The sequence below is a fragment of the Grampus griseus genome, assembly GCF_964374135.1.
Source record: "Grampus griseus genome assembly, chromosome: 10".
NCBI lineage: Eukaryota > Metazoa > Chordata > Mammalia > Artiodactyla > Delphinidae > Grampus > Grampus griseus.
Genome location: NC_139004.1, coordinates 100,032,964 through 100,060,421, shown reverse-complemented (window position 1 = coordinate 100,060,421; position 27,458 = coordinate 100,032,964). Strand labels below are relative to the sequence as shown.

Sequence of the window (27,458 nt, the reverse complement as noted above, 5' to 3'; positions counted from 1 at the left end):
GCCACCTCCTTGGCCTCAATCTTAATCAATCTATCAAGTCCTGTCCATTAACTCCCTAAAAAGGACTCTTCTCTACCACCAGTCTACCTTGCTTTGACTGTTAAGGCAGCCTCCTAACTGGTCCCCTGCCCCAACTCACACTCCACTCCACATTCAGTGGCCCATTCCGGCCACGCCAAGCTCTCATCCCTTGGACATAATTAAGTCCCTCCAAGTCAGCCTTCAGATTCCAGCTGGAAAATCCTTGCCTGAATCAATCTCCTTCCTTCCTCCCCCTAATACAGGCTCTCTTACCACCATGCACCTCTCAGAAGAGATTTTACTATTTGCAAATTTTAATTTTTTTGTGATCCTCCCTTTAACGTTTTCCTTCTCCACGGGTTCTAACTTCATGACTCTTTATCCCCACGTTGTACTTCCAGTAACTCATACAGGGCCTAGCACACGGAAGGAGCCTCAATACATAAGTGATGAACGAATAAATGAATTAGGAAAATGCAGTAATAAAGGGGTAGGCTGATAGCTGCTTGTGTTCCCTTGAGTGGTAAAAGCGGACGTGAAATAGTAATAAGCCCCTGCCAGCAGCGGCCGAAAACCTGCTGGATCCGAGGAGGAAAGAAGGCCTTACGATTGAAGGTAAGCAGAACAGGTGAGGGACCCGGAGCGGCGGTCAGAAATCCGCTCACACCTGAGCTGCCGTGGCCCTTCGCTCTCAGAAATCGGGGCCAGGCCAGAGGAACTCGGTTCCCATAGCTTTAGGCGGTGAAGAGCTAACCTGCAGCGAAACAGCCCAGGCCCCCGGCACCGCGTGGGTGGGCGGGGCCACGTCTTTCGGGGCCGTGCCCCCCCTGCAGCGTGCGCGCGCCCGCCGCCGCCTCGCGCGTGCGTCGCCTGCCGGGGGCGGAGGTTGTGGGTGGTGGCGGCGGGCGCGCGCGCTCTCGCCTCCTCGCGCCGGTTCGCGCTCCCGTGCTGGGACTGAGGAGGCTGTGGCGACTGCGGCGGCTGCGGAGGCGGCGGCTGAGGCGGCTGAGGCGGCGCGGGGGGAGGGCCGGGAGGGGGGTGGTTGGGGGGGGATGGACCGGGCTCGGCGGCCGCAGCGGCAGGAGCCGGTGCTTGAGCGCGAGCGACGGCGCTGGCGGAGACGCCGGCTGCTCCTCCCCTCCCCGCCGGTGAGTGAGTGCCCCCGCCTCCGACGCTGGCGGCGGCCGCGGCCCCTCAACGGCTCCTGTGGCCCGGGAGGGGAGAGTTGTGAGGGGAGCGTGGCCGGGCGGCGCCGCCGACGCGGCCCGGGCCTCCCGCTTGCGGCCTGGGGCGGGTGGGACCCTTGGTCGCCACCGTTCGGGGCTGAAGCCCTGGGCCTAGGGCTCAACCCCCAGCATCCCTCCGGGCCTCTTTCCTGTCCTGGCCCGTTCCGCTGTCATTTTGACCCTGGGGTTTCTCTCCCCTCCCCTTCGCCTCGCCCCCTTCCCAGCACCCCATCCAGGGCCGCGGGGAGGGAGGGACGTGTGAGGAGGTGGGCCGAGGCCCGAAGGACTGTCTGGAAGCTGGCTCTAGGGGTCGGGGATCCTACGAGCCCTCGCTTGCCCTGGCGTCCCTAGAAGTTGGCCACTGGGGCTTAGCCGTTGCCACCTGAAAGCAGTTTTGCACCTTTTGTTTTGATTTTGAACTTGTCGTTTGAGGGGAGGAGGGAGCCGGCAATTCTGGAAACGGGGGGAATTGGTGGTGCGCGGTGGCATGCGAGTCTGGGCTGGGTCCCAGGTGCCTTTTATTAACCCTTTTAGGAAGGGAAGAGGGGCTCAGTGAGTTGCACCTTCTCTAAAGGGCCAGAGATCCATTTATAGCTTGCAGACCCCAGCTTTTTCAGCTTAAGCAAAGGTATGTTTAGTGTTTGTCCAGGGGTTGGTTTGGTTCATCGCTAACATTGATGGTGAACATCCCCCAGGTGAATCTGCAGTAGTTTCTTGAAGCAGCCCACTTAAACTGTTGGCTGATTTCCCCTCTCTTCTTTGGTGACACTTTACGCATTAGTCTTGGTAGATCTTAGCCAGTGCTTTTGCAGGCTGCCTTTTCATCCTGACTTGTCATAGAGGAAAGGAAGATGAACACACACTTGTCTTAATCCAAAATGGTTGCTGTTAAGTCTGACATACTTATCAGAGGTACCTGTACCATAAGCATCTCTATGAAAGGTCTGAATTCCTAAATTAAAAAGCAGGTAGCTGCTTTAGAATAAAGCAAAACTTTGATTTGTTTATGCCGTCTGACCAGTATCTTACATTTGGAAGTTATTGGCTAAACCAAATCCTTGTCTTTGAAGTACCTGTGTATAGAAATTGTTGCAAAGCCTGGAAGGAGAGAACCTTATGAAAATGTTAATGTGTTAATGACAAGATTCCTCCAGGAGGTAGATACATTTTTTTCTCCACTTGTATTGGAAGAGTGAGACTTGGATTATGAGTAGGTGGTAGTTTTACTAGTGTGTAACAAATGATGCTTATGGGTGGGATTTTAATGCAACAATACCTTGTCCTCTACGGACAGAGTTGACTTGTATTTTTTTTTGAAATCACACACCCACTCTCTGGCTAGTATGGAAAGATTATAAAGCTGCTTCTGGTCTGTGGGCGGTAACCTTTTAATTTCTGAAGAGTTTTCAGCTGCTTACAGAATAGAATGATGATCAGCAGCATAGGAAGGATTCAGATATTAAAAATTCATTAGCACGTGATCTAGATCTATTAAAATTATGAGTATTTATTAAGCTTTGGCATGGTGTGGCTGCTGTGTACCAGGTATAGGAAATGAGATTTCTCAGAGTATTTGCATCTTATGATAAACAGAAGCACAGTCAGCTGACAGTGTTGTGACACCTTACAGTAGTTGAGAGAATCTTTTATGAGCACAAAAAACCTGTACAATTTAATGAAGAAACCCAATAACCTGGACTAATTGATGACCACCATTACTTTAAACTCTTTGCTCCCCTCTACTGGAATATTTCCCCTTTTCTTTTGCCTGTCATATATGTACAAAACCTATAATGGCTGAAGGCTTAAGTTTGAACTCCTCAGAGTGGTATTTATGGATCACTCATTAATTTATCAGTCAAGTATTTGTTGAGCCCTTATTTTGTTCCAGGATTTTTTTCTAGGTAAGTACTGAGCAACAGTGGGGGGCAGAGTCCCTGCCCTCATGGAGCTTTATTCTGTGTGTGTGAGAATGAGGATAGCAAATAAGCCAATAGAGATAATTTCAGGTAATGCTACAAATTAGTGATTAGCAAACTTTTTCTGTAAAAGACCAGAAACTAAATATTTTAGGCTTTATGGGCCATACAGTCTCTGTTGCAGCTACTCAACTGTCTTGTTTTAGTGCAAAAGCAGCCACAGGCAGTACAGTACATGAACGAGTGTGTCTGTGTTCTCATTAAACTTTGGACGTTGAAATTTTAATTTCATACAATTTTCCCGTGTCACAAAACGTTTGAATTCTGCTTTTTGATTTTTTTCAACCATTTAAAAATGTAAAAACCATTCTTAGCTCATAGGCCATACAAAAACATGGGGCAAGCTGGATTTGGCCTGTGATCTGGCCCTTTAAAGAAAAAGTTTGCTGACTCCTAATGTGAACCATGAAGAAAATAAAACAAGCTGATGTGACAAGTGAGTGACTGGTGGGGGTGGTGGGGAGGCCTCAAAGAGGAGAAGATGTGTGAGCTGTGGCCTAAGAGATGGAAGAGCTTTCCTGGCAGATGAAATAGCAAATACAGGCATCTGCTGATGGAAATGAGCTTCTGTGTTTCCCCAGCATTGGGCTTTTCCACATACCATGTCATTCTTGCCTTGGTGTCTTTCTTCATTTTGTTGTTCTCAGCTAGATTGCCCACCTGTCAGGTTTTAAAAGTCTCCCCATTATAGAATCTAAGATTTGGAAGAGATTTTAGCTTCTTACCCAATTGCTCTCTTCTCAAATGTTCTCAGTGATTTTTCAGCCTCTGTTTGAACACCCTTGATGACAGAAAATTCATTACTTTGAGGTAGCCCGTGCCATTTTTAGATAGCTCTGATTGTTGTTAGAATGTTCTTCTTCATGTTGCAGTAGGAGTCAGCCTCTCTACCTCCTTTCCCTGATGCTGCCTTACAGTGCCCATGGAATAAGCCTGAGATGGGGCTGCACCTCATCCACAGGATTTGGCTCTAAAGTCAGTGCTTAAGACAAAAATTACATAAGATGAAAACTGTATTTGAAAATCCCTTAAATTGTTTAAAAAGCGCAGTGTGCATGTTTTTGCATTTATAATTATTTAGTTCTTAAGCATTTTACAGACCGAGAGCCACTAAGCTTGACTGAAGGAAGGAGCAAGAGGGAGAAAATTATGTAGATATGTAGGCCTTCAAAAAAATTTTGCCTTTTAAGAGCTATCAAATGCTTATCAGAGAGTGGGGGATGGTGGGGAATTTTAATGTGTTCCTGCTTTCTTGCAGGATTAATTTTACTGTATTTGTACATTGAGACTGTTAATGTATAAATACAAAACATTAATAAATGTTTATCGATATGTTATGAATATTAAATGAGATAATATGTATGGAAGCACCTGGCACATGGTAAGTGGTCAATAAATGTTTGCAGGATTTGAATCGAAGTTTCTGCTTCATTGGGCTCACATGCACACTGTCCTCTGAAAGTTGTAGAGAAGAACTTGGCCACCTGCTTCCTGTCTTTCCAAATTGGCATTTCCTGTTGTGGCTCTGTAGAGCAGCTGTCACTCTCTTTGTCCTTGAGTGTTGGTCACATTTTACCAGAGGTCAGCTAGTAAGTTAAATGGGCATATGATGTAACTCTGTTAGTTCTGTTACATGACCCTTGAAGTATTTGAACACTGCTCTTATGCCTCTTATTTAAGTCTTCACTTTTCAGGGCTAAATACTTTCATTTCTTTTAGTTTTTCCTTGCTTCTTCACCCTTCTGTTTCTTGTAAGTGTACCAATTTATCATCGTTCTTTTTTACTTTGGTACCCTGAAGTACATTTTAAGGTACAAACTTAAGTTTTACCTCCTTGATGAAGTTTTCCCTTACACTTGTAGACCTTCTCCATATTCCTAAATACTTATATCTGTATTTCTCAATTTAATATTTTCTTACTTTTGTATTTTATACTTCTTTCATGAGCATGTATCTTACCTCACAATGAGACAACAAGCTTCTTGAGGGCCAAGACCATGTATAAATGTTTACAACTTTATAAAAATAAACTTTAAAAATAAATGTTTTAGGGGCTTCCCTGGTGGCGCAGTGGTTGAGAGTCCGCCTGCTGATGCAGGGGACACGGGTTCGTCCCCCGGTCCGGGAGAATCCCACATGCCGCGGAGCGGCTGGGCCCGTGAGCCATGGCCGCTGAGCCTGCGCGTCCGGAGCCTGTGCTCCCCAACGGGAGAGGCCACAACAGTGAGAGGCCCGCGTACCGCAAAAAAAATTAAAAAATAATAAATGTTTTATTTAGAGCAGTGTTAGATTTAGTGAATTATTGTAGCGATAGTACAGAGAGTGCCTGTCTATCCCACACCCGGTTTCCCACACCCAATTATTAACATCTTACATTAGTGTGTTACATATGTCACAATTAATCAATATTGATGCATTGTTACTAAGTCTATACTTTATTCAGAGTTCCACAGTTTTTTCTTTAATGTCCTTTTTTGTGTTCCAGGATCCCATTCAGCATGCCACATTACATTTAATAGTCATGTCTCCTTAGCTTCTCTTGGTTGAGGCAATATATCAGACTTTCCTTGTTTTTAATGACCTTGGCAATTTTGAAGATAACTGATCAGGTATTTTTGTAAAATGTCTTTCAATTGGACATTTGTGTGATGTTTTTCTAATGGTTAGACTGATGTAATATGATTTTGGAAGGAAGACCACAGAGGTAAAGTGCCATTCTCATCACATATCAAGAGTACATATGACTTATCAGTGTTACTGTTAACCTTCATCACTTAACTTGTGCTAGTGTTTGTTTTCTCCACTGTAAAGCTACCCTTTTGTGCCTCCCTTTCTATACTATACTCTGGAAGAAAGTCACTATGCATAGCCCACACTTGGTGAGTGATGAGTTATGCTCTACCTCCTTAAAGGTAGAGTATCTACATAAATATCATTGCTCAAATTGTCCAGCTTTGGCCACTGGGAGCCCTTTCAGTTGGCTCCTGTATCCCTCCCCTTTGTGTGTGAATACTTTCTTTTTGGCAACATAAAATGCTTCAGGCTCATCTTTTATATGTCATTCCTCAGTCGTACAGTCATTTTTCTAAGGAGCTCTAGTTCCTTGTGTTGGAAAATGGTATTTGAAACCAAGATTTGGGTGCTAGATGTGCTGGTTGCTACCAGAGTATTGTTGCTTCTAGGCAGTCTGAGTGACAGAGCAAGGAGATGGGTGTATATATTAAGCTGTGTATATACACATATCTATAAATATTTCTGTATGTAGCCATTTGTCTATTAAGCTAAACATGAATTCATACTGATATTTCTAACGCTAATTCCTTACCACATGGATCATTGTAACCTCTTCCACTCCACCAGTGAGAAACCTGGCTCCCACCCTCTGGCATCCATTTACTTAATTCTTCAGTTCCAGTATTCATGTGAAGTGGTTTGAGAATTGTTAATCTGTCCCCCTGTGGGAAAATACTTTATCAACTAGAGTACAGTGCTTATGGATAGTTCCTTTTGCCTTTAGACTGATAGACTCCACTTATTTCCATCATTACTTAGGGGTCAGCACCTTATTCCTCCACCCCCAAATGAGGTTGTTTCATATGTGTAATAGATTTAGATTGTTTTATTGCATTCTACATTCCATGCTGAGATCTCTTTATCTCTCAAATGATTGTTTCAAAATTTGCACACATTAAGGTTTATTCTTTGTGCTTTAAAGTTCTATGGGTTTTGACAAACTTTTAATATCTTATATTCAGCATTACAGTGTCATATAGAGTAGTTTCAGTGCTCTAAAAAACTTGTGCCTCACCTATTTAACTCCCCCCTCACCAGCCCCTGACAACCAGTGATCCGTGTACTGTCTCTATTCTTTTCTAGAATGTCAGTATATTAAATTTTTAAAAAGTGTTTTTGAAAGATTTTTATGAACACAGCATTTGGTTAAGTAGTGAGAGATACAGGTACTAAATAACTAACACTTAGAAAATACTTCTTTTTTCCTACTGAGGTAAAATTCACATAACATAAAATTCATCATTTTCACCATTTAAAATGTGTGGTTCAGAGGCTTTTAGTACATTCACAATGTTGTGCAGCCACCACCACCACCACTGTCTAGATCCAGAATATTTTCATCATCCCAAAATGAAACCTCGTATCCGTTAAGCAGTTCCTTTCCTCATCCTCTGGCAATCACTAGTCTGATTTTTGTCCCTATTGGTTTGTCTGTTCTGTACATTTCATTTAAATGAAATCATATAACATATGGCCTTTTGTTTCTGGCTTCTTTTACTTAATTTTTAAAAAATTTATTTATCTTTACTATTTATTTTTTGTTGGCTGCGTTGGGTCTTCGTTCCTGTGCACGGGCTCCTCATGGCGGTGGCTTCTCTTGCTGCAGAGCGCGGGCTCTAGAGCGCAGGCTCAGTAGTTGTGGTGCACGGGCTTAGTTGCACCGCGGCATGTGGGATCTTCCCGGACCGGGGATCAAACCCATGTCCCCTGCATTGGCAGACGGATTCTTAACCACTGTGCCAACAGGGAAGCCCTCTTTTACTTAATGTTTTTAAGGTTCATCTATGTTGTAGCATGTTTCAGTACTTAATGTCTTTCTTATGGCTGAATAATAATTCATTGTATGGATAGATCACATTTTGTTGAATCATTCATCAGTGATGGACATTTGCATTGTTTTCACTTTTTGGCAATTATGAATAATGCTGTTATGAACATTCGTGTATAAGTTTTTGTTTGAACATACGTTTTAAATTCTCTTGGGTTTATAACTAATAATATTTCTTTTGATAAATTTTATTTTTATATTAGGAGGACAGTTACCTGTTGGCTTACTTGGAGTAAAGTGCTGAAAGAATGCTACTTTCTCTTGCCATGATATTCATTATGAAATCACATAATTTTCCTTTTGTCTTTACAGAGTAAAGAATGTTGGTCCAGATAGGGTAATAGCAGTAGCTTTCCCCTAGAATTCTGTTAGAGGAATATCCTGAATTATGCTGTGTACCATTTAGTCTTTCTGAGAGTGAGATTCACTCACTGTGAAGTTGGATTATAAGATCTGCCTGTGGTCTCAAGGAATCTGAGTGTATGAATTGTGTTTAACATTTTGTATTCAGAGGGATAGTAGGCAAGATTCCCATTCTGTAGTCTGTTTGGCATCAGTGATTTTACAGAGGTTTTATTCTTACTAACCACATTCCCTCTGAGGTTTGGACTATAATAGAGTGGCATTAAATATTAGTGTTTTCTTTTTCCTATTTCAGCACCCAACCCTGAAGCTTTGTTTTGCTGTTACTGCTTTGACACCTTTGCTTTGATAAATTCATTTTCCTCAAGAAGACTTGGCAAATGTTTTCTTCTTTTGCCAATTTGGGGTAACCTGACCAATTTATTAAAAGCTAATACTGTTTTTCAGACTTCTTGGAAGCAAGGAACATTCTTTGCTGTCTTTGTAGCTTCTAAGTGACTCTGGGGTTCCCTGGAGATGATGGAAAATAGATAAATTATATATTAACTGCCATCATACTTTATTCCAGGGAACTGTCTGTAGGCAGGCCCTTTAAAAGGGTTTGTGTAATAGAACACTGGACTGGAACCAGGAATATTTTAATTTCACTTCTCTAAGAGACTCACTATTACTGGACAAATAACTTGTACCTTGGGGTTTCTTTTTATAAAAAAGATAATATTGACTCTGTAATTTACAGAAATGTGTGATGGGAAATGAGTTCGGTTAATCAAGGTACTTTATTTTGGAAGACAGGCATTTTGGAAGATACGTGTATTATGATATGTGTATCTTGTTAGTGTTAACCCTAACCCTTTATTTTAATAATGTAGGTGAATCTGCTATCTCATTGTAATTAAAGCCTTTGTCAAGTACTGTATGTGTATTCTATTTACCATTTCCAGTGCTCTTCATTTTTCTTTGTAGTTATAGACTTCTACCTGGTACATTTTCCTTCTGAAAGACGGACTTCTTTTAACATTTCTTGTGGTGCAGATTTGCTGGCAATGAATCCTTTCATGGATTTTTGTATGTCTGAAGAAGTCTTTAATTTGCCTTGATTTATAGAGGCTGTTTTCGCTGGATATAGAATTCTTGGCTGGCAGTCTTTTTGTTTGTTTGTTTTTTGTTTCAGTACTTTAGAGATGTTGCTTCACTGTCTTCTGGCCTGCATTCTTTCCAATAAGAAGTTGGCTGTCATTCTTGTCTTTATCCCTGTGTACATAATGTGCGATTGTTTTCTTCTGGCTACCTTTCATTTTTCTTTCAATTTTTAAAAATTCTGGTATAACATAAAATTACCATAACATAAAATTTACCATGTTAATCATCTTAAGTACTGTTCAGTGGTATTAAGTACATTTATATCATTTTGTGAACATTACAGCCATCTATCTCCAGAACACTTTTCATCTTGCAGAACTGAAATGCTATACCTATTAAACAATAACTCCCCATTCCCCCCTCCCTCCAGCCCCTGGCAACTGCCAATCTACTTTCTGTCTTTATGATTTTGAGTACTCTTAGTACTTCATATAAGTGGAATCATATAGTATTTGTCCTTTTGTGACTGGCTTGTTTCATTTAGCATAATGTTGTCAGAGTTCATGCATGTTGTAGCATATGTTGGAATTTCCTTCCTTTTTTAAGACCAAATAATATTCCATTGTAGGTATACACCACATTTAGCTTATCCATTCATCTGTTGTTTTCACTTGGGTTGTTTTGTTTGTTTGTTTTGTTTTCACTTGGGTTGTTCTTTGTTTTGTTTTCACTTGGCTTGTTTTTATGTTTTAGCTATTGTGCTTCATGCTGCTGTGAACAGAGATGTACAGATACCTATTCCAGATCTTGCTTTTAATTCTCTTGAGTTTATACCCAGAAGTGGAATTGCTGGATCATATGGTAATGCTGTGTTTAAATTTTGAAGAATTGCCATACTGTTTTCCATAGCGGCTGTGGAAAGGTGGAATGTTTTATGTTCCCACCAACAGTGCATAAGGGTCCCAGTTTCTCCACATCCTTGCCAACATTGTTATTTTCTGTTTTTGTTTGTTTGGTTTGTTTTGGGATAGTAGCCATCCTAATGAGTATGAGGTGGTATCTCATTGTGGTTTTGATTTGTGTTTTCTTTTTTTTTTTTTGCGGTATGCAGGCCTCTCACCGTTGTGGTCTCTCCCGTTGCGGAGCACAGGCTCTGGACGCGCAGGCCCAGCGGCCATGGCTCACGGGCCTCGCCGCTCCACGGCATGTGGGACCTTCCCAGACCTGGGCACGAACCCGTGTCCCCTGCATCGGCAGGCGGACTTTCAACCACTGCGCCACCAGGGAACCCCTGATTTGTGTTTTCTTGATAAGTTATGTTGAGCATCATTCATGTGCTAATTGGCCATTCATATATTTTTGGATAAATGTCTTTTTCAAGTCCTTTGCCCATTTTGAATTGGATTTTTTTTTATGATCATTGATTTGTAGGCGTTCTTTCTATATTCTGGATATTAATTACTTATCAGATATATGATTTTCAAATGTTTTCTCCCATTTTGTATTCCTCTACCTGCTTTTAAGATTTTTTCCTCTGTATCTCTGATTTTAAGCATTTTGACTTTGGTTATTCCTTGTTGGAATTTTCATTTTCTTCATGTTTCTTGTACTTGGTGTTTATTGAGCTTCTTGGCTCTGTGGGTATATGGTCTTCATCAAATTTGGCAAATTTTTGTATATTATTTTTTCAAACTTCCTCCACTCCCATACACACCCAAGATTCTAATTGTACGTATATTATTAGGTTCCTTGAGTTTGTCCCATAGGTCACTGATGCTCTGCTCTTTTTCTTCTTCTTGTATTCCAGGTTTCATTTTGGATAGTTGCTGTTGTTATGTCTTTACATTCACTAATCCTTTCTAATGCATTGTCCCTATCTTCTGTTAATGCCATTCAATGTACAGTTGACCCTTGAGCAGTGCAGGAGTTAATCCACATATAATTTATAGTTGGCCCTCTGTATCTAAGGTTCCTGTGCATCCTCGGATTTGACCAGCCATGAACTGCGTAGTACTGTAATATTTACCATCAAAAAATATCCATGTATGAGTGGACCTGTACAGTTGAAATCCATGTTGGTCAAGGGTCAATTGTATTTCATTTCCGCCTTCTATATATTCTATAATTTGTAGTGTGATAGAAATGTGGTGATATGGCAGGTATTAGGAAACACTACCTTAATTTGCCGCCAAAATATAACAAATTCTGTAAGATACCTAACAGGGGTACACAAAATCACCCTATGTGTTAAATTAACTTTGATGTCCTTCAGTTTCCACATTAACTTTGCTTTTCTGTGAGACCTAAATATGTATTTTTTGCATGATTATTCTGTATTTTTTGCTGACATAGACATCTGCATTGGTAGTTATACAATATTTGTTTTATAAGGCACTAGAGTGCTTTGGTGTTTTTGGCAATATTATTTGCCTATGTTTGGTTGTATGATATGACCATCATCTTGCAATAAAAAACATGAAATAGATTTCTATATTTTCTTTATTGCTTATTTATTATTAATCAGAGAGCTGGATTGCTGCTGTCATTGATAACCCCAGTCTGACTGGGCTAGGTCACTTGTGTTACCTCCATGTGATCTTCTGATGTTCACTATATCAACCTGAAAAATGTTGCAGAGTAACAACTGGTAATTGTTTGCTAGCCAGACGTTTGCATTCAGTAGTATTTTTTTCTCTTCTAGCTCCTCTGTTCCAACAGGTATTACTCTCTTGAGAGTAATAGACTCTTAAGACTCTCTTCTAGCTCCTCTGTTCCAGCAGGTATTACTCTCTTTACTCGACAGCACTTTATTAAGATGCTGACAGTTGGTGAACAGCTGCTCTTGAGCATAAGATTTAGAAGACAGTCTCCATCTTCCCAGATTAAATTTCTTTTTATATGGATCTTCTACTTCTCTGTCTTTTTATTTATTTATTTATTTATTTTTTGTGGTACCCGGGCCTGTCACTGTTGTGGCCTCTCCCGTTGTGGAGCACAGGCTCCGGACGCACAGGCTCACCGGCCTAGCCGCTCCGCGGCATGTGGGATCTTCCCGGACCAGGGCACGAACCCGTGTCCCCTGCATCGGCAGGTGGACTCTCAACCACTGCGCCACCAGGGAAGCCTTCTCTGTCTTTTTTAAAAATAAATTTTTGGGAAACATTGGATTACAACTGTTGATCCTCATCTATGCAAAGAAAAGAAAGCCATTGTGCTGGGATTTTGAGGAGGTATGTCTTTTTTCTTCTGTTGCAAAATTGCATCACTTAGGCACTCAGCAGTATGACATTATATTATAACGCTGACTCTTTCCTCAGTAGAACTCAGTTCTCATTTATTCCATCTTACTTTCTCCTATTCTTCCTTTTTTCTAGCAGTCATCATAGCTCAGTAATAACTTTATTTTTGTTTGGCTGCGCCGCGAGGCATGCGGGATCTTATTTCCTTGGGATTGAACCTTTGCCCCCTGCAGTGGAAGTACAGAGTCTTACACACTGGACCACCAGGGAAGTCCCAGGAATAACTTTCTTGATGTGCAATATAACAAGCTCATTTCTTTTTTTTTTTGCGGTACGCGGGCCTCTCACTGTTGTGACCTCTCCCGTTGCGGAGCACAGGCTCCGGATGAGCAGGCTCAGCGGCCATGGCTCACGGGCCCAGCCGCTCCGCGGCACGTGGGATCTTCCCGGACTGGGGCATGAACCCGTGTCCCCTGCATCAGCAGGCGGACTCTCAACCAGTGCACCACCAGGGAAGCCCCTCATTTCTTATATTCTTGGTGAATGTCATTGGACTCTGTGTTAACCTTATAAAGTAACAGGAAGAAGCAGTCCGAATCCTTATTCCTCAACTTGAGGTTGTGACTTTAATGAGTTTGTTTGCTCCCATTCTGCATAGGCACTGGGTGGTTTGGGAAAGCTCACTGTCTTCAGCATAATATATGGCTATATGATTTTATAGTCTCGTTCAGTATCATTTGCAAGAGGAGGTGTGATATTGTAGAGTTTTGGACTAAATATTGAGAGACTTCAGTCCCAGTTTTGACATATTATGGCCATACTTGGAGAGTTAAAGAGTGTTTGTTTTCTCATCTCTAAAATGTGTTATCGGTGCTTGCTTTACACAAACCTTATTGGATTGTTGAGAATCAGATGAAAAAATTTGGAAGACTGTTTTATCAATATAAAGGATTGTTATTGCATTGAGAGAGCTGTAGGCATATCTGTTTTATTTTCACTCAAAGACTCAGGTTTTATTTCTGCAAACTTTTTGATGGTACAGCCCAGTCATGAATCAGATTTTTTTTTAATTTCTTTTTTTTTTACATCTTTATTGGAGTATAATTGCTTTACAATGGTGTGTTTCTTCTTTATAACAAAGTGAATCAGTTATACATATGTTCCCATATCTCTTCCCTCTTGCGTCTCCCTCCCTCCCACCCTCCCGATCCCACCCCTCTAGGTGGTCACAAAGCACCGAGCTGATCTCCCTGTGCTATGCGGCTGCTTCCCACTAGCTATCTACCTTACGTTTGGTAGTGTATATATGTCCATGCCACTCTCTCGCGTTGTCGCAGCTTACCCTTCCCCCTCCCCATATCCTCAAGTCCATTCTCTAGTAGGTCTGTGTCTTTATTCCTGTTTTACCCCTAGGTTCTTCATGACATATTTTTTTTCCTAAATTCCATATATATGTGTTAACATATGGTATTTGTTTTTCTCTTTCTGACTTACTTCACTCTGTATAACAGACTCTAGGTCCATCCACCTCATTACAAATAGCTCAATTTCGTTTCTTTTTATGGCTGAGTAATATTCCATGTATATATGTGCCACAACTTCTTTATCCATTCATCCGATAATGGACACTTAGGTTGTATGAATCAGATTTTTAAATCTCCATTTTTAATCATGGTTGGACATTAGTGTTTATAGTGCCTAATTATATAGTAGGTGCTCATTATATTATAAAAAGTGGATCTGTGTAATGTAATGCTGAGAAAATGTTGGTTTGTATGGTAAGGAACCATTTTACAAGATCTTTTGGGTAGTGTTTTGAAGAGAGACCTCATTTGTTTATTTTATGTCTTAAAAATATTTATTGAGTGCTTACTGTGTTCTAGGCACTGGGGAAGAAAACTGACAAAAATCTCTGCCTTTATAGAGCTTATTTTATATGTTATATGGGGAGATAGAATAAACAAAATAAATAAGTAAAAATATAGTTTTTTTAACCTATGATGACAAGTTCTGATGAGAAAAGTAAAAATGGGAAAGAGGAATAGGGCTTATTGAGGGGAGGGATTTAGTGGTCACAGACAACCTTACAGAGAAGGTCACATTTGAGTCAAGTCTTGAAAGAGGTGAGAGAGAAATGCAGAAATATGAGAAGAGCATTCCAGGCATAGCAAATGGCAAGTGTAAAGGTCCTGAGACACAAGCTTGCATGAGGAATGGCAAGGGTTGGGGAGGGTAGGTTCTTATCTTATGGTGCCTTATGGAAGTGCTTTTCAAACTTTAATGTGCACATAAATTACCTAGGGTGTTCTTGTTAAACTTCAGATTCTGATTTTTTAGGTCTGAGGTGGGGCCCATTTCTAAGCTTCCAGTTGTTGCTGGTCCTGTTGGTCCTTCTAAGACTTTAGCTTTTTTTTTTTTAATAACTTTATTTATTTATTTATTTATGGCTGCATTGGGTCTTCATTGCTGCGCACAGGCTTTCTCTAGTTGCGGCGAGTGGGGCCTGCTTTTCTTTGCAGTGCATGGGCTTCTCATTGCAGTGGCTTCTCTTGTTGCAGAGCACAGGCTCTAGGCGCGCGGGCTTCAGTAATTGTGGCTTGCAGACTCTAGAGCGCAGGCTCAGTAGTTGTGGCATACGGGCTTAGTTGCTCCACGGCATGTGGGATATTCCCGGAACAGGGGTCAAACCTGTGTCCCCTGCATTGGCAGGTGGATTCTTAACCACTGCACCACCAGGGGAGCCCAAGACTTTAGCTTTATGTTGAGTGAAGTAAGCCTTTGGAGGATTTTGGGCGGTGGTATGACATGATCTGACTTCCATTTTGACATTGTCACTACTCTGGCCCGTTTTTTTTTTTAAGTAAAGTGTATTTTTTCTTTAAATTTTATTTATTCATTTTTGGCTGTGTTAGGTCTTCGTTGCCATGCGCTGGCTTTCTCTAGTTGGCGGCGAGTGGGGGCTGCTCTTTGTTGCAGTGCGCGGGCTTCTCATTGCGGTGGCTTCTTTCGTTGTGGAGCATAGGCTCTAGGTGCGCGGGCTCAGTAGTTGTGGTGCACAGGCTTAGTTGCTCCGCGGCACGTGGGATCTTCCCGGACCAGGGATCGAACCCGTGTTCCCTGCATTAGCAGGCAGATTCTGAAACACTGTGCCACCAGGGAAGCCCCTGACCCGCTTTTTAAATTCTTTTTTTTTCTTGCATAATGTAAGTCTAAAAGCAATTTTAATTTTTTTATTTCAAACATTTTTTGAATAGAAATACTCAAATGTTGCAACAATTTAGGAATGAAAAAAAATGTCCCTTTAATCTCTGATGGCCAACCCCCAGTTCTTCTCCTTAGAAGCGACCATTTATTTTTTTACCAGTTTTTTGTATATCCTTCCAGAGATATTTTACATGCATGTTTGTATATGTATTTATTTATATCTCACCTTTTAAAAATTCACATGGAGCCCTACTATTCCAACAGTTCCATTTTTGTGTGCAGAGCTTTTTTCTCATAAAATATATCACTACTTAAAAACTTGTCATTTTTTTTAACAGCTGCATAGTGTTCCATGTCATGTATTTACTATAATTTTATTTCTTTCGGTTTCCCATGTGCCCAACATTAAGACAACCAGGACTAGTCTGAGACCACTAGCAAGTCTTGGCCCCAAATCTGCTACTTCATTTCCACAAGTATTTAAGCTCCATTAGTTTCCATGGATAGACATGAAGTGTATCATTTAGGATACATTCAGTTGTAAAAGTAACGGAATATCTAACACTGACTTAAACAGTAAAAAGTTTAAATTGTCTGATATAAACAGAAGTAAGGAGATAGGTGGCTCAGGGCTAGTTCAATAGTTTGGTAATACTTAGGACCAACATTTTTCCAGTCATTAACTCAGCTAATCCTCAGTAGGTTGGCTTTTCCATTTTCCCGTGTAGCCTCATGGTTGTTGGATGGCCACCTCAGCTCTAAGCAGTACAACTAGCTGCAGTTAAAGAAAGGGAATGGAGGACAAAATATTTTTCTCCTGGGAAGACTGTCATTTTATTTTATTTATTAATTTTTTATACTTATTTATTTATTTTTGGCTGTGTTGGGTCTTTGTTGCTGCACTCAGGCTTTCTCTAGGTGCGGCAAGAAGGGGCTACTCTTTGTTGTGGTGTGCAGGCTTCTCATTGTAGTGGCATCTCTTGTTGCAGAGCACGGGCTCTAGGTGTGCGGGCTTCAGTAGTTGCAGCACGCAGCCTCAGTAGTTGTGGGTTGCGGGCTCTAGAGCGCAGGCTCAGTAGTTGTGGTGCACGGGCTTAGTTGCTCTGCGGCATGTGGGATCCTCCCGGACCAGGGCTCAAACCCGTGTCCCCTGCGTTGGCAGGCGGATTCTTAACCACTGCACCACCAGGGGAGTCCAAGACTGTCATTTTAAATGGGAAGGAAATAATTCCCAGAAGTCTCTTAAACAGTGTTTCATGAATTTTAGTGTGTGTAAGACTTACCTAGGGAGCTTGTTAAAATATGAATTCCTGGGATCCACTGACAGAGATTCTGAAATCTATAGGTTTAGAGTGGGGCCTGAGAATTTGTATTTCTAACGAGGTCCCATGTGATGCTGATGCTGTGGATCAGCAAACCACAGTTTGAGTAGCACTGCTGTGTACGCCATCTTCTTACATTTCAGTGAGGGTCATGTTGCTGCCCCTGACCTCCAGCGTGTTTTGGAAAGTGATTATCTGGCAAAGAGAATGTGATAGCCATAGTTGGCTTCAGCCAATTAGGAGTCATCTTTTGGGGTTGGGCAAATAACCACCCTGAACAAAATTTGAGTTCTGATTAAGGAGGTAGAAGGGAAAAATGGATGTTGGGTGGCCCACTAACAGTGTCTAGCACTTTTTCTATTACAAATAATGCTGTGCTGAATATCCATGTTCCATAGAAAAGATAGGTGTAATTAAATTTTTAATAGATATTTCCACATTGTACTCTAAAGAGTTGGAATCAGTTTACATTCCCATCAGCAATCTATAAGAGTGCTTGTTTCCCCACACTGCTTACAAATTAGATGTGTTATCAATATCAGACATTTTGATCTTACCACTCAGGTAAAAAATGGTATCACATTATATTGATAGATTTAATTTACATTGCCCTTTTTGAGGGGAGAGGTTGAAGATCTCTTCATCTATATAATAATCATTTGTATTTCCTTTTCTGTGAACTGGCTGTTCATGTTAGACTTCGGTTCTTTTTTCTTTTTTAAAAAATATTTATTTATTTATTTTGGCTGTGCTGGGTCTTAGTTGCGGCAAGCGGGATCTTAGTTGCAGCATGCGATCTCTTTAGTTGCGGCATGCATGTGGGATCTACTTCCCCAGCCAGGGATCAAACCCAGACCTCCTGCATTGAGAGCGCGGAGTCTTATGCCCTGGGCCACCAGGGAAGTCCCGGTTCTTTTTTCATTGATTAATTGATTTTTTTTTCCCTTATGAATTTGTAGGAGCCATTTTTGGTAATGAAATCAGCCTATTACTATGTATTGCAAATATCTTTTCCTGGTTTGTCTTTTAAACTTAATTTGCTTATTAATTTTGTTACAAAGCACAGTGATTACACAGGATTGTAAGTTCTGCTTTTGCCAACCTATATGGATTTGGATTTGAATATAGTGCTATAACATGCATGCTTACCAAAAATTTTGTAAATGATGCTAAAACTCTGAGGGTATCTAATATGTTGCATCAAAGAAAATCAAGGTGATCTAAGCAAGATGCAGTATGAAAGTGGCAAGATAGGTGTGATAGAAATCGAAGGTCCTACTCTTTAACAGAAATGATCTGGTCCCAAATAGTTTGTTTTTCATTTGAAAGCCACCATAATCTATAAAGTAGTTGTATGCTGTAGCTGTGAAAAGAGGCTAACATTGATGAACATTTATAGATGTAGTGTTAGATTAAAAGAAGTAATAGTCCCTTTGTTCTTGTACTGTCAGATTATGTCTTGAGTATTGTGTCCACCTATGGATTCTACACTTCAGTGGGACAATGATAATCTAAATTGTCCAGATTAAAGTGAACAGAATACTACTGAGAGCTCTAGCTACCTTTATCTACTGAAGAACAGTGGAAGAGTCAGGAGCTATTTTGCTGTAGAAGATAACACTTGGAAACTTAACTATCTAGATATATTTGTAGAGTTTTAAGCAAGAGGGAACAGACTTCTCTTCTGTATTGCTCCAGAGGACAGACATCAGGTAGAAGCTACATCAGTGGAGGTGAATTTCATCCTGCTGTGGGGAAGACCTTTCAAACATAAGATCTGTCCAACAATGGAATAGCTAAATTATGAGGTCTCTGTCATTAGACATATTCAGATGTAGGCTGGATGCTTGTCTTCTGGAGATAATATGAGAGGAGTTCCTGCAAGAGTTTGGACTGCATGGTTTTTCTCATCCCTCAGAGCTCTTAAGATTTTCTAATTTCAAATGGTTTCTTTCCTTAGTGCTAATATCGGTAATGATGAGAAAGTAATAAAAAGTCTTACTGACTTAGTTCCCTAATAAGGGGAAGAAAAGAAAAAATGAAATGTTTGCCAACCAGCAAGAGAGTACAGTTTAAAAAGGCAGTTTTTTAAAAAGTGTGTAAAGTAGAATACTAGATCTGTACATGGAATTTCATTTTTACTTTATAATTATTTTTTCAACAGAGCATCTCTTAAGACTAGTCTTTCAAGGGCATAATTTGGGACATGTTATCCTCAAGGATTGTTAGAGAGTTTATAATTTTACTCTGCATAATAAAAAGTAAAGGCTGCTATAGTGTAGAAGAAGGCAGGGATGTGTGTGTTAAAACTAGATTTCGTCCCCATCTCTGCCACTTGCTGTGTACAGTGTGAAATTTAACGATGTGATTTAATTTTCTTATCTGCTTTTGGGGCCCATGTCTACCTTTCAGAATTGCATACACTGGAAATAATTTATCCTAAGTTTAATGCCTGGTACAAAGCACATAGATGGCATAAAATTACTGCTAATTATTATTAGTAGCAACTATTCTGACAACATTCCTTAAATTTGTGGGTTTTCTGTTCATGTGTGTGCAGCAAGGTAAGCTGGGAGATTATATCAACAAATCCAGTTGTATCTTCAAGCTTTACAAATATAGACTAGGAATTAACTACTTTTGTGTGGGTTTTTCCATACCACAACCATTTGTTCAATTCTGTGACACCAACTGAGTGTCCAGCTATCCAATTCTGACCCTGTCTACCTGGAGTTAGTGTCAGATCCATAAGTTAAAAGTCTCAGTTCCATAAGACTGCCCCCAATGTAGACACTAGTTGTAAGCCCTGGGCCACCTGTACTCCTTTCTGACTTTGCTGCAAAGTCTAGGGTTCCCATGACCCCCTCCTCAGGTTCAATAATTTGCTGGGATGACTCACAAAACTCAGAAAAACCACTTCACTTACATTTACAGGTTTATTATAAAGGATACAACTCAGAAACAGCCAAATATAAGAGATGTATAGGGCCGGTATGGGGAGCTTCCGTGCCCTCTGAAGGTGCATCACCCTCCCAGTTCCTTGATGTGTTCACCCATCCACACGCTCCCTGAACTCCATTGTTTAGGGGGTCTTGTGGAGTTTCCATCACCTGGGAATGATTGATTAAATCATTGGCATTGGTGGCTAACTCAGTGTCCAGTCTCTCCCTTCCACAGATTGGGGTCAGGGTCTGAAAGTTCCAAACCTGTAATCACAGGGATAGTTCCTGTGGCAACCGGCTTCTATCTGGAAGCTATCTAGGGTTCCCACCAAGAGTCGTCTTGTTAGCATAAACTCAGGTATGGTTGAAAGAGACTTGTTTTGAATAACAAAAGACACTGCTGTAACTCAGGAAATTCCAAGAGTTTCAGGAGCTCTGTGTCAGGAACTGGAGACAAAGACCAAATATGTATTTCTTATCATAGTACGATTTCAATCGTAGTACGATTACGTAAAACTAGATTTTGTTTTTAGAGTAGAAGGCTGAGTTTCAGAACATCAGTATTGAATTACCTCTAGGTCACTGATATGTTTCTTTATTGGGCCATGGAGCCACCGTTTTGATTCTTGGTAATATAAATAACATTTGTTTTGAGATCCTTAGATGAAAGGTGCCATTGAAACAGCTAAATGTCATTTTCCGGAGGGTCTTTATCAAATTCCAGTATCAGTTCTTTTTCTGCCTAGACTTTTGTCCTCAGATGGCTGTACTCTAATCCTGTGACAGAGCAAATTCTTTAGTGTGATAAAAACAGATCATTTTTCTGACAGGAATAAGGCTCATTTTTCTTAGACTGTTGGGTCATGAAATTTGGGTAGAGATGTCTTTTGATGGTTTTAATCTTTTTAGTGGTAAACAGCATGTGAACTTTCGTAGCCAGGAAGGAAGGGTAAATTGTTTGAGTTCCAAATTCGTTCCTACTTTAAAGATTTTTTTCCCCTCTGTCTGCTTATTTTAATATGCTTGGCCTTGTCCTTATAGAGAAATTTACTTAGAGAGAATGTAACCCTTAAATGTTTTTGAACGTCTCCAGGAGGTATCTTGATATACAGTAGTGGGCAGTGGTCTAACACAGTGCCTAGCAGAGTTCGCCACAGGTATTAGGCACTCAATATACACCTGTTGCTCTTCCAGGAGTTAGAAGCCTCAGTTCTACCTTTGCTACCAACTACCTGTGTAAACTAAGTAGAATATCATTTTTTATCTTTAAAATCATTAGAATCCTTTCTAGCTCTGATTCTGCGACTCAGTTTATTCTTAACCTTATTTTTAAAAATTTAGTTTCAGTATGGCCTTGAAGTCAGTTTCTTGAAAACAAGCAAACACAGAATTACCAGATAGGCTGAACTGGGAAGTGTTGTGAAATTACACACCCTCTGTGGTTTCACGTATTTGCTTGGCCACATGTTCTTTCTTTAGTAGAGTTACCTTAGATTTTCTACTCATACTCAGTTGGGACTAGGTATTTATCAATAACTAGATTTTTTTTAGCACCTATCCAAAGAGGATGGAATGGGAGCTTCGTAAAATGACTGATCATTTTTCCAGTCATATAGAACCCTAAATGGTGCTGTGTGCAGTGTAGTTCGGGTTCAGATGAATACTATTTAAGCTTTTTTATTATTTTTTTATTTTTTAAATTGTTTTCTTAAGGTAGGTTTAGAAAAATCTAGCCAGTTGACCAAACTTTTTAAAGAATTGTAGACATTTTTCCCATGTTTAAATATGTCATGTTTTGGACAATGGATATAAGTGTACTGAAGAAGTGTAGTATTATGATTGTCAGATTTCTAGTTTGATTTTATTGAGAGTTTGCTTAATTTCTTTTTTATATATATAGCAAGTTCTTATTAGTCATCAGTTTTATACACATCAGTGTATACATGTCAATCCCAATCGCCCAATTCATCACACCCCCACCCCCACCCCCGTGCCGCTTTCCCCACTGGGTGTCCATACGTTTGTTCTCTACATCTGTGTCTCAATTTCTGCCCTGCAAACTGGTTCACCTGTACCATTTTTCTAGGTTCCACACATATGCGTTAATATACAATATTTGTTTTTCTCTTTCTATCTTACTTCACTCAGTATGACAGTCTCTAGATCCATCCACATCTCAACAAATGACCCAGTTGCATTCCTTTTTATGGCTGTGTAATATTCCATTGTATATCTTTACCACATCTTCTTTATCCATTCGTCTGTTGATGGGCATTTAGGTTGCTTCCATGACCTGGCTATTGTAAATAGTGCTGCAGTGAACATTGGGGTGCATGTGTCTTTTTGAATTATGGTTTTCTCTGGGTATATGCCCAGTAGTGGGATTGCTGGATCATATGGTAATTCTATTTTTAGTTTTTTAAGGAACCTCCATACTGTTCTCCATAGTGGCTGTATGAATTTACATTCCCACCAACAGTGCAAGAGGGTTCCCTTTTCTCCACACCCTCTCAAGCATTTGTCATTTGTAGATTTTCTGATGATGCCCATTCTGAGTGGTGTGAGGTGATACCTCATTGTAGTTTTGATTTGCATTTCTCTAATAATTAGTGATGTTGAGCAGCTTTTCTTGTGCTTCTTGGCCATCTGTATGTCTTCTTTGGAGAAATGTCTGTTTAGGTCTTCCGCCCATTTTTGGATTGGGTTGTTTGTTTTTTTAATATTGAGCTGTGTGAGCTGTTTATATATTTTGGAGATTAATCCTTTGTCCGTTGATTCATTTGCAAATATTTTCTCCCATTCTGAAAGTTGTCTTTTCGTCTTGTTTATAGTTTCCTTTGCTGTGCAAAAGCTTTGAAGTTTCATTAGGTCCCATTTGTTTATTTTTGTTTTATTTTCCATTACTCTAGGAGGTGGATCAAAAAAGATCTTGCTGTGATTTATGTCAGAGTGTTCTTCCAGTGTTTTCCTCTAAGAGTTTTATAGTGTCCGGTCTTACATTTAGGTCTCTAATCCATTTTGAGTTTATTTTTGTGTATGGTGTTAGGGCATGTTCTAATTTCATTCTTTTACATGTAGCTGTCCAGTTTTCCCAGCACCACTTATTGAAGAGACTGTCTTTTCTCCATTGTATATCCTTGCCTCCTTTGTCATAGATTAGTTGACCATAGGTGCGTGGGCTTATCTCTGGGCTTTCTATCTTGTTCCATTGATCTATGTTTCTGTTTTTGTGCCAGTACCATATTGTCTTGATTACCGTAGGTTTATACTATAGTCTGAAATCAGGGAGTCTGATTCCTCCAGCTCTGTTTATTTCCCTCAAGACAGCTTTGGCTATTCAGGGTCTCTTGTGTCTCCATACAAATTTTAAGATTTTTTGTTCTAGTTCCGTAAAAAATGCCATTGGTGATTTGCTAGGGATTGCATTGAATCTGTAGATTGCTTTGGGTAGTATAGTCATTTTCACAATATTGATTCTTCCAATCCAAGAACGTGGTATATCTCTCCATCTGTTGGTATCATCTTTAATTTCTTTCATCAGTGTCTTATAGTTTTCTGCATAGAGGTCTTTTGTCTCCCTAGGTAGGTTTATCCCTAGGTATTTTATTCTTTTTGTTGCAGTGGTAATTGGGAGTGTTTCCTTAATTTCTCTTACAGATTTTTCATCATTAGTGTATAGGAATGCAAGAGATTTCTGTGCATTAATTTTGTATCCTGCAACTTTACCAAATTCATTGATTAGCTCTAGTAGTTTTCAGGGACATCTTTAGGATTATCTATGTATAGTATCATGTCATCTGCAAACAGTGACAGTTTTACTTCTTCTTTTCCAATTTGTATTCCTCTTATTTCTTTTTCTTCTCTGATTGCCATGGCTAGGACTTCCAAAACTAGGTTGAATAATAGTGGCGAGGGTGGACATCCTTGTCTTGTTCCTGATCTTAGAGGAAATGCTTTCAGTTTTTCACCATTGAGAATGATGTTTGCTGTGGGTTTGTCATATATTGCTTTTATTATGTTGAGGTAGGTTCCTTCTATGCCCACTTCCTGGAGAGTTTTTATCATAAATGGGTGTTGAATTTTGTCAAAAGCTTTTTCTGCATCTATTGAGATGATCATATGCTTTTTCTTTTTCAGTTTGTTAATATGGTGTATCACATTGATTGATTTGCATATATTGAAGAATCCTTGCATCCCTGGGATAAATCCCACTTGGTCATGGTGTATGATCCTTTTAATGTGTTGTTGGATTCTGTTTGCTAGTATTTTGTTGAGGATTTTTGCATCTGTATTCATCAGTGATATTGGTCTGTAATTTTCTTTTTTTTGTAGTATCTTTCCCTGGTTTTGGTATCAGGGTGATGGTGGCCTCATATAATGAGTTTGGGAGTGTTCCTTCCTCAGCAATTTTTTGGAAGAGTTTGAGAAGGATGGCTGTTAGCCCTTCTCTAAATGTTTGATACTGTGAAGCCATCTGGTCCTGACTTTTGTTTGTTGGAAAATTTTTAATCACAGTTTCAATTTTATTACTTGTGATTGGTCTGTTCATATTTCGTATTTCTTCCTGGTTCAGTCTTGGAATGTTATACCCTCCTAAGAATTTGTCCATTTCTTCCAGGTTGTCCATTTTATTGGCATAGAGTTGCTGTAGTAGTCTCTTAGGATGCTTTTTATTTCTGCTGTGTGTTGTAACTTCTCCTTTTTCGTTTCTAGTTTTATTGATTTGAGTCCTCTCCCTCTTTTTCTTGATGAGTCTGGCTAATGGTTTATCAATTTTGTTTATCTTCTCCAAGAACCAGCTTTTAGTTTTATTGATCTTTGCTATTGTTTTCTTTGTTTCAATTTCATTTATTTCTGCTTTGATCTTTATGATTTCTTTCCTTCTGCTAACTTTGGGTTTTGTTCTTTCTCTAGTTCCTTTAGGTGTAAGTTTAGATTGTTCATTTGAGATTTTTCTTGTTTCTTGAGGTAGGCTCGTATAGCTGTAAGCTTCCCTCTTAGAAGTACTTTTGCTGCATCCCATAGGTTTTGGATCATCGTGTTTTCATTGTCATTTGTCTCTAGGTATTTTTTGATTTCCTCTTTGATTTCTTCAGTGATCTCTTGGTTATGTAGTAACGTGTTGTTTAGCCACCATGTGTTTGTGTTTTTTACGTTTTTTTTCCCTGTGATTCATTTCTAATCTCATAGTGTTGTGGTCAGAAAAGATGCTTGATATGATTTCAGTTTTCTTAAATTTACTGAGGCTTGATTTGTGACCCAAGATGTGATCGATCCTGGAGAATGTTCCGTGCGCACTTGAGAAGAAAGTGTAATCTGCTGTTTTTGGATGGAATGTCCTATAAATATCAATTAAATCTGTCTGTTCTGTTGTGAGCTTCTGTTTCCTTATTTATTTTCATTTTGGTTGATCTGTCCATTGGTGTAAGTGAGGTGTTAAAGTCCCACACTATTATTGTGTTACTGTCGATTTCCTCTTTTATAGCTGTTAGCAGTTGCCTTATGTATTGAGGTGCTCCTATGTTGGGTGCATATATATTTATAATTGTTATATCTTCTTCTTGGATTGATCCCCTGATTACTATGTAGTGTCCTTCCTTGTCTCTTGTAACATTCTTTATTTTAAAGTCTGTTTTATCTGATATGAGTATTGCTACTCCAGCTTTCTTTTGATTTCCATTTGCATGAAATATCTTTTTCCATCCCCTCACTTTCAGTCTGTATGTGTCCCTAGGTCTGAAGTGGGTGTCTTGTAGACAGCATATAGATGGGTCTTGTTTTTTTTTTGTGTGTGTGTGTGTGTGTGGTACGCGGGCCTCTCACTGTTGTGGCGTCTCCCGTTGCGGAGCACACGCTCCAGACGCGCGGCCATGGCTCACGGGCCCAGCCGCTCTGCGGCATGTAGGATCTTCCCGGACCGGGGCCTGAACCCGTGTCCCCTGCATCGGCAGGTGGACTCTCAACCACTGCGCCACCAGGGAAGCCCCAGGTCTTGTTTTTGTATCCATTCAGCAAGCCTGTGTCTTTTGGTTGGAGCATTTAATCCAATCACGTTTAGGGTAATTATCGATATGTATATTCCTATGACCATTTTCTTAATTGTTTTGGGTTTGTTTTTGTAGGTCCTTTTCTTCTCTTGTGTTTCCCACTTAGAGGAGTTCCTTTAGCATTTGTTGTACAGCTGGTTTGGTGGTGCTGAATTCTCTTAGCTTTTGCTTGTCTGTAAAGCTTTTGATTTCTCCATCGAATCTGAATGAGATCCTTGCTGGTTAGAGTAATCTTGGTTGCAGATTCTTCCCTTTCATCACTTTAAGTGTATCATGCCACTCGCTTCTGGCATGTAGAGTTTCTGCTGAGAAATCAGCTGTTAAGCATATGGGAGTTCCCTTGTATGTTATTTGTCGTTTTTCCCTTGCTGTTTTTAATAATATTTCTTTGTCTTTAATTTTTGCCAGTATGATTACTGTGTGTCTCGGCATGTTTCTCCTTGGGTTTATGCTGTATGGGACTCTCTGTGATACTGGCCTCGGGTGGCTATATCCTTTCCCATATTAGGGAAGTTTTCGACTATAATCTCTTCACATATTTTCTCTGATCCTTTCTCTCTCTTCTCCTTCTGGGACCCCTAGAATGCGAATGTTGTGTTTAATGTTGTCCCAGAGGTCTCTTAGGCTGTCTTCATTTCTTTTCATTCTTTTTTCTTTATTCTGTTCCACAGCAGTGAATTCCACCATTCTGTCTTCCAGGCCACCTCTCCATTCTTCTGCCTCAATTATTCTGCTATTGATTCCTTCTAGTGTTCTTTTCATTTCAGTGATTGTATTGTTCATCTCTGTTTGTTCTTTAATTCTTCTAAGTCTTTGTTGAACATTTCTTGCATGTTCTCGATCTTTGCCTCCATTCTTTTTCTGAGGTCCTGGATCATCTTCACTATCATTATTCTGAATTCTTTTTCTGGGAGGTTGCCTATCTCCACTTCATTTATTTGTTTTTCTGTGGTTTATCTTGTTCCTTCATCTGGTACATAAACCTCTGCCTTTTCATCTTGTCTTTCTGTGAATGTGGTTTTTGTTCACAGGCTGCAGGATTGTAGTTCTTCTTGCTTCTGCTGTCTGCCCTCTGCTGCTTAATTTCTTTATGTACCTAGAGAATTTGCATTGCTCTTTCAAGTATTCTGAAATAAGAATTGCCTTTTTCTCTTTTATTTTGCAGAAATAACTGTTTCTTTTACTGTGGTTTGGTAATTAGGCTTTTCTTTCTTGTGGTCCTAAAATGAGATGATGGACTTGGCCATTTAAAAAGTAAACTAGAAGGCGGAGGGAAGAAAGAAATAGGTGAGGGAGATTAAGAGGTACAAAGTTCCAGTTGCAAAACAAATGAGTCTTGGGTGTGAAATGTACAGCATGGGGAGTATAGTTAATAACTGTGTAATATCTTTTTATGATGATGTATTGTAAC

General features: G+C 40.0%; 1 protein-coding gene across 2 annotated transcripts in view; it reads left to right on the top strand.

Annotated features, from left to right (window-relative positions):
* TMCC1 (transmembrane and coiled-coil domain family 1) overlaps positions 1–27,458 on the top strand; it is a 228,999-nt gene that overhangs the window by 7,449 nt on the left and 194,092 nt on the right. Inside the window, exon 1 of one of the 2 annotated variants that reach the window (XM_082662862.1) lies at positions 1,049–1,169. The exons of the other annotated variant lie outside the window; for it this stretch is intronic. The gene's annotated coding sequence lies outside the window, so the exon portion shown is untranslated. Of the gene's footprint in view, positions 1–1,048; positions 1,170–27,458 lie in introns of those variants that run through there. 2 annotated transcript variants of the gene reach the window in all.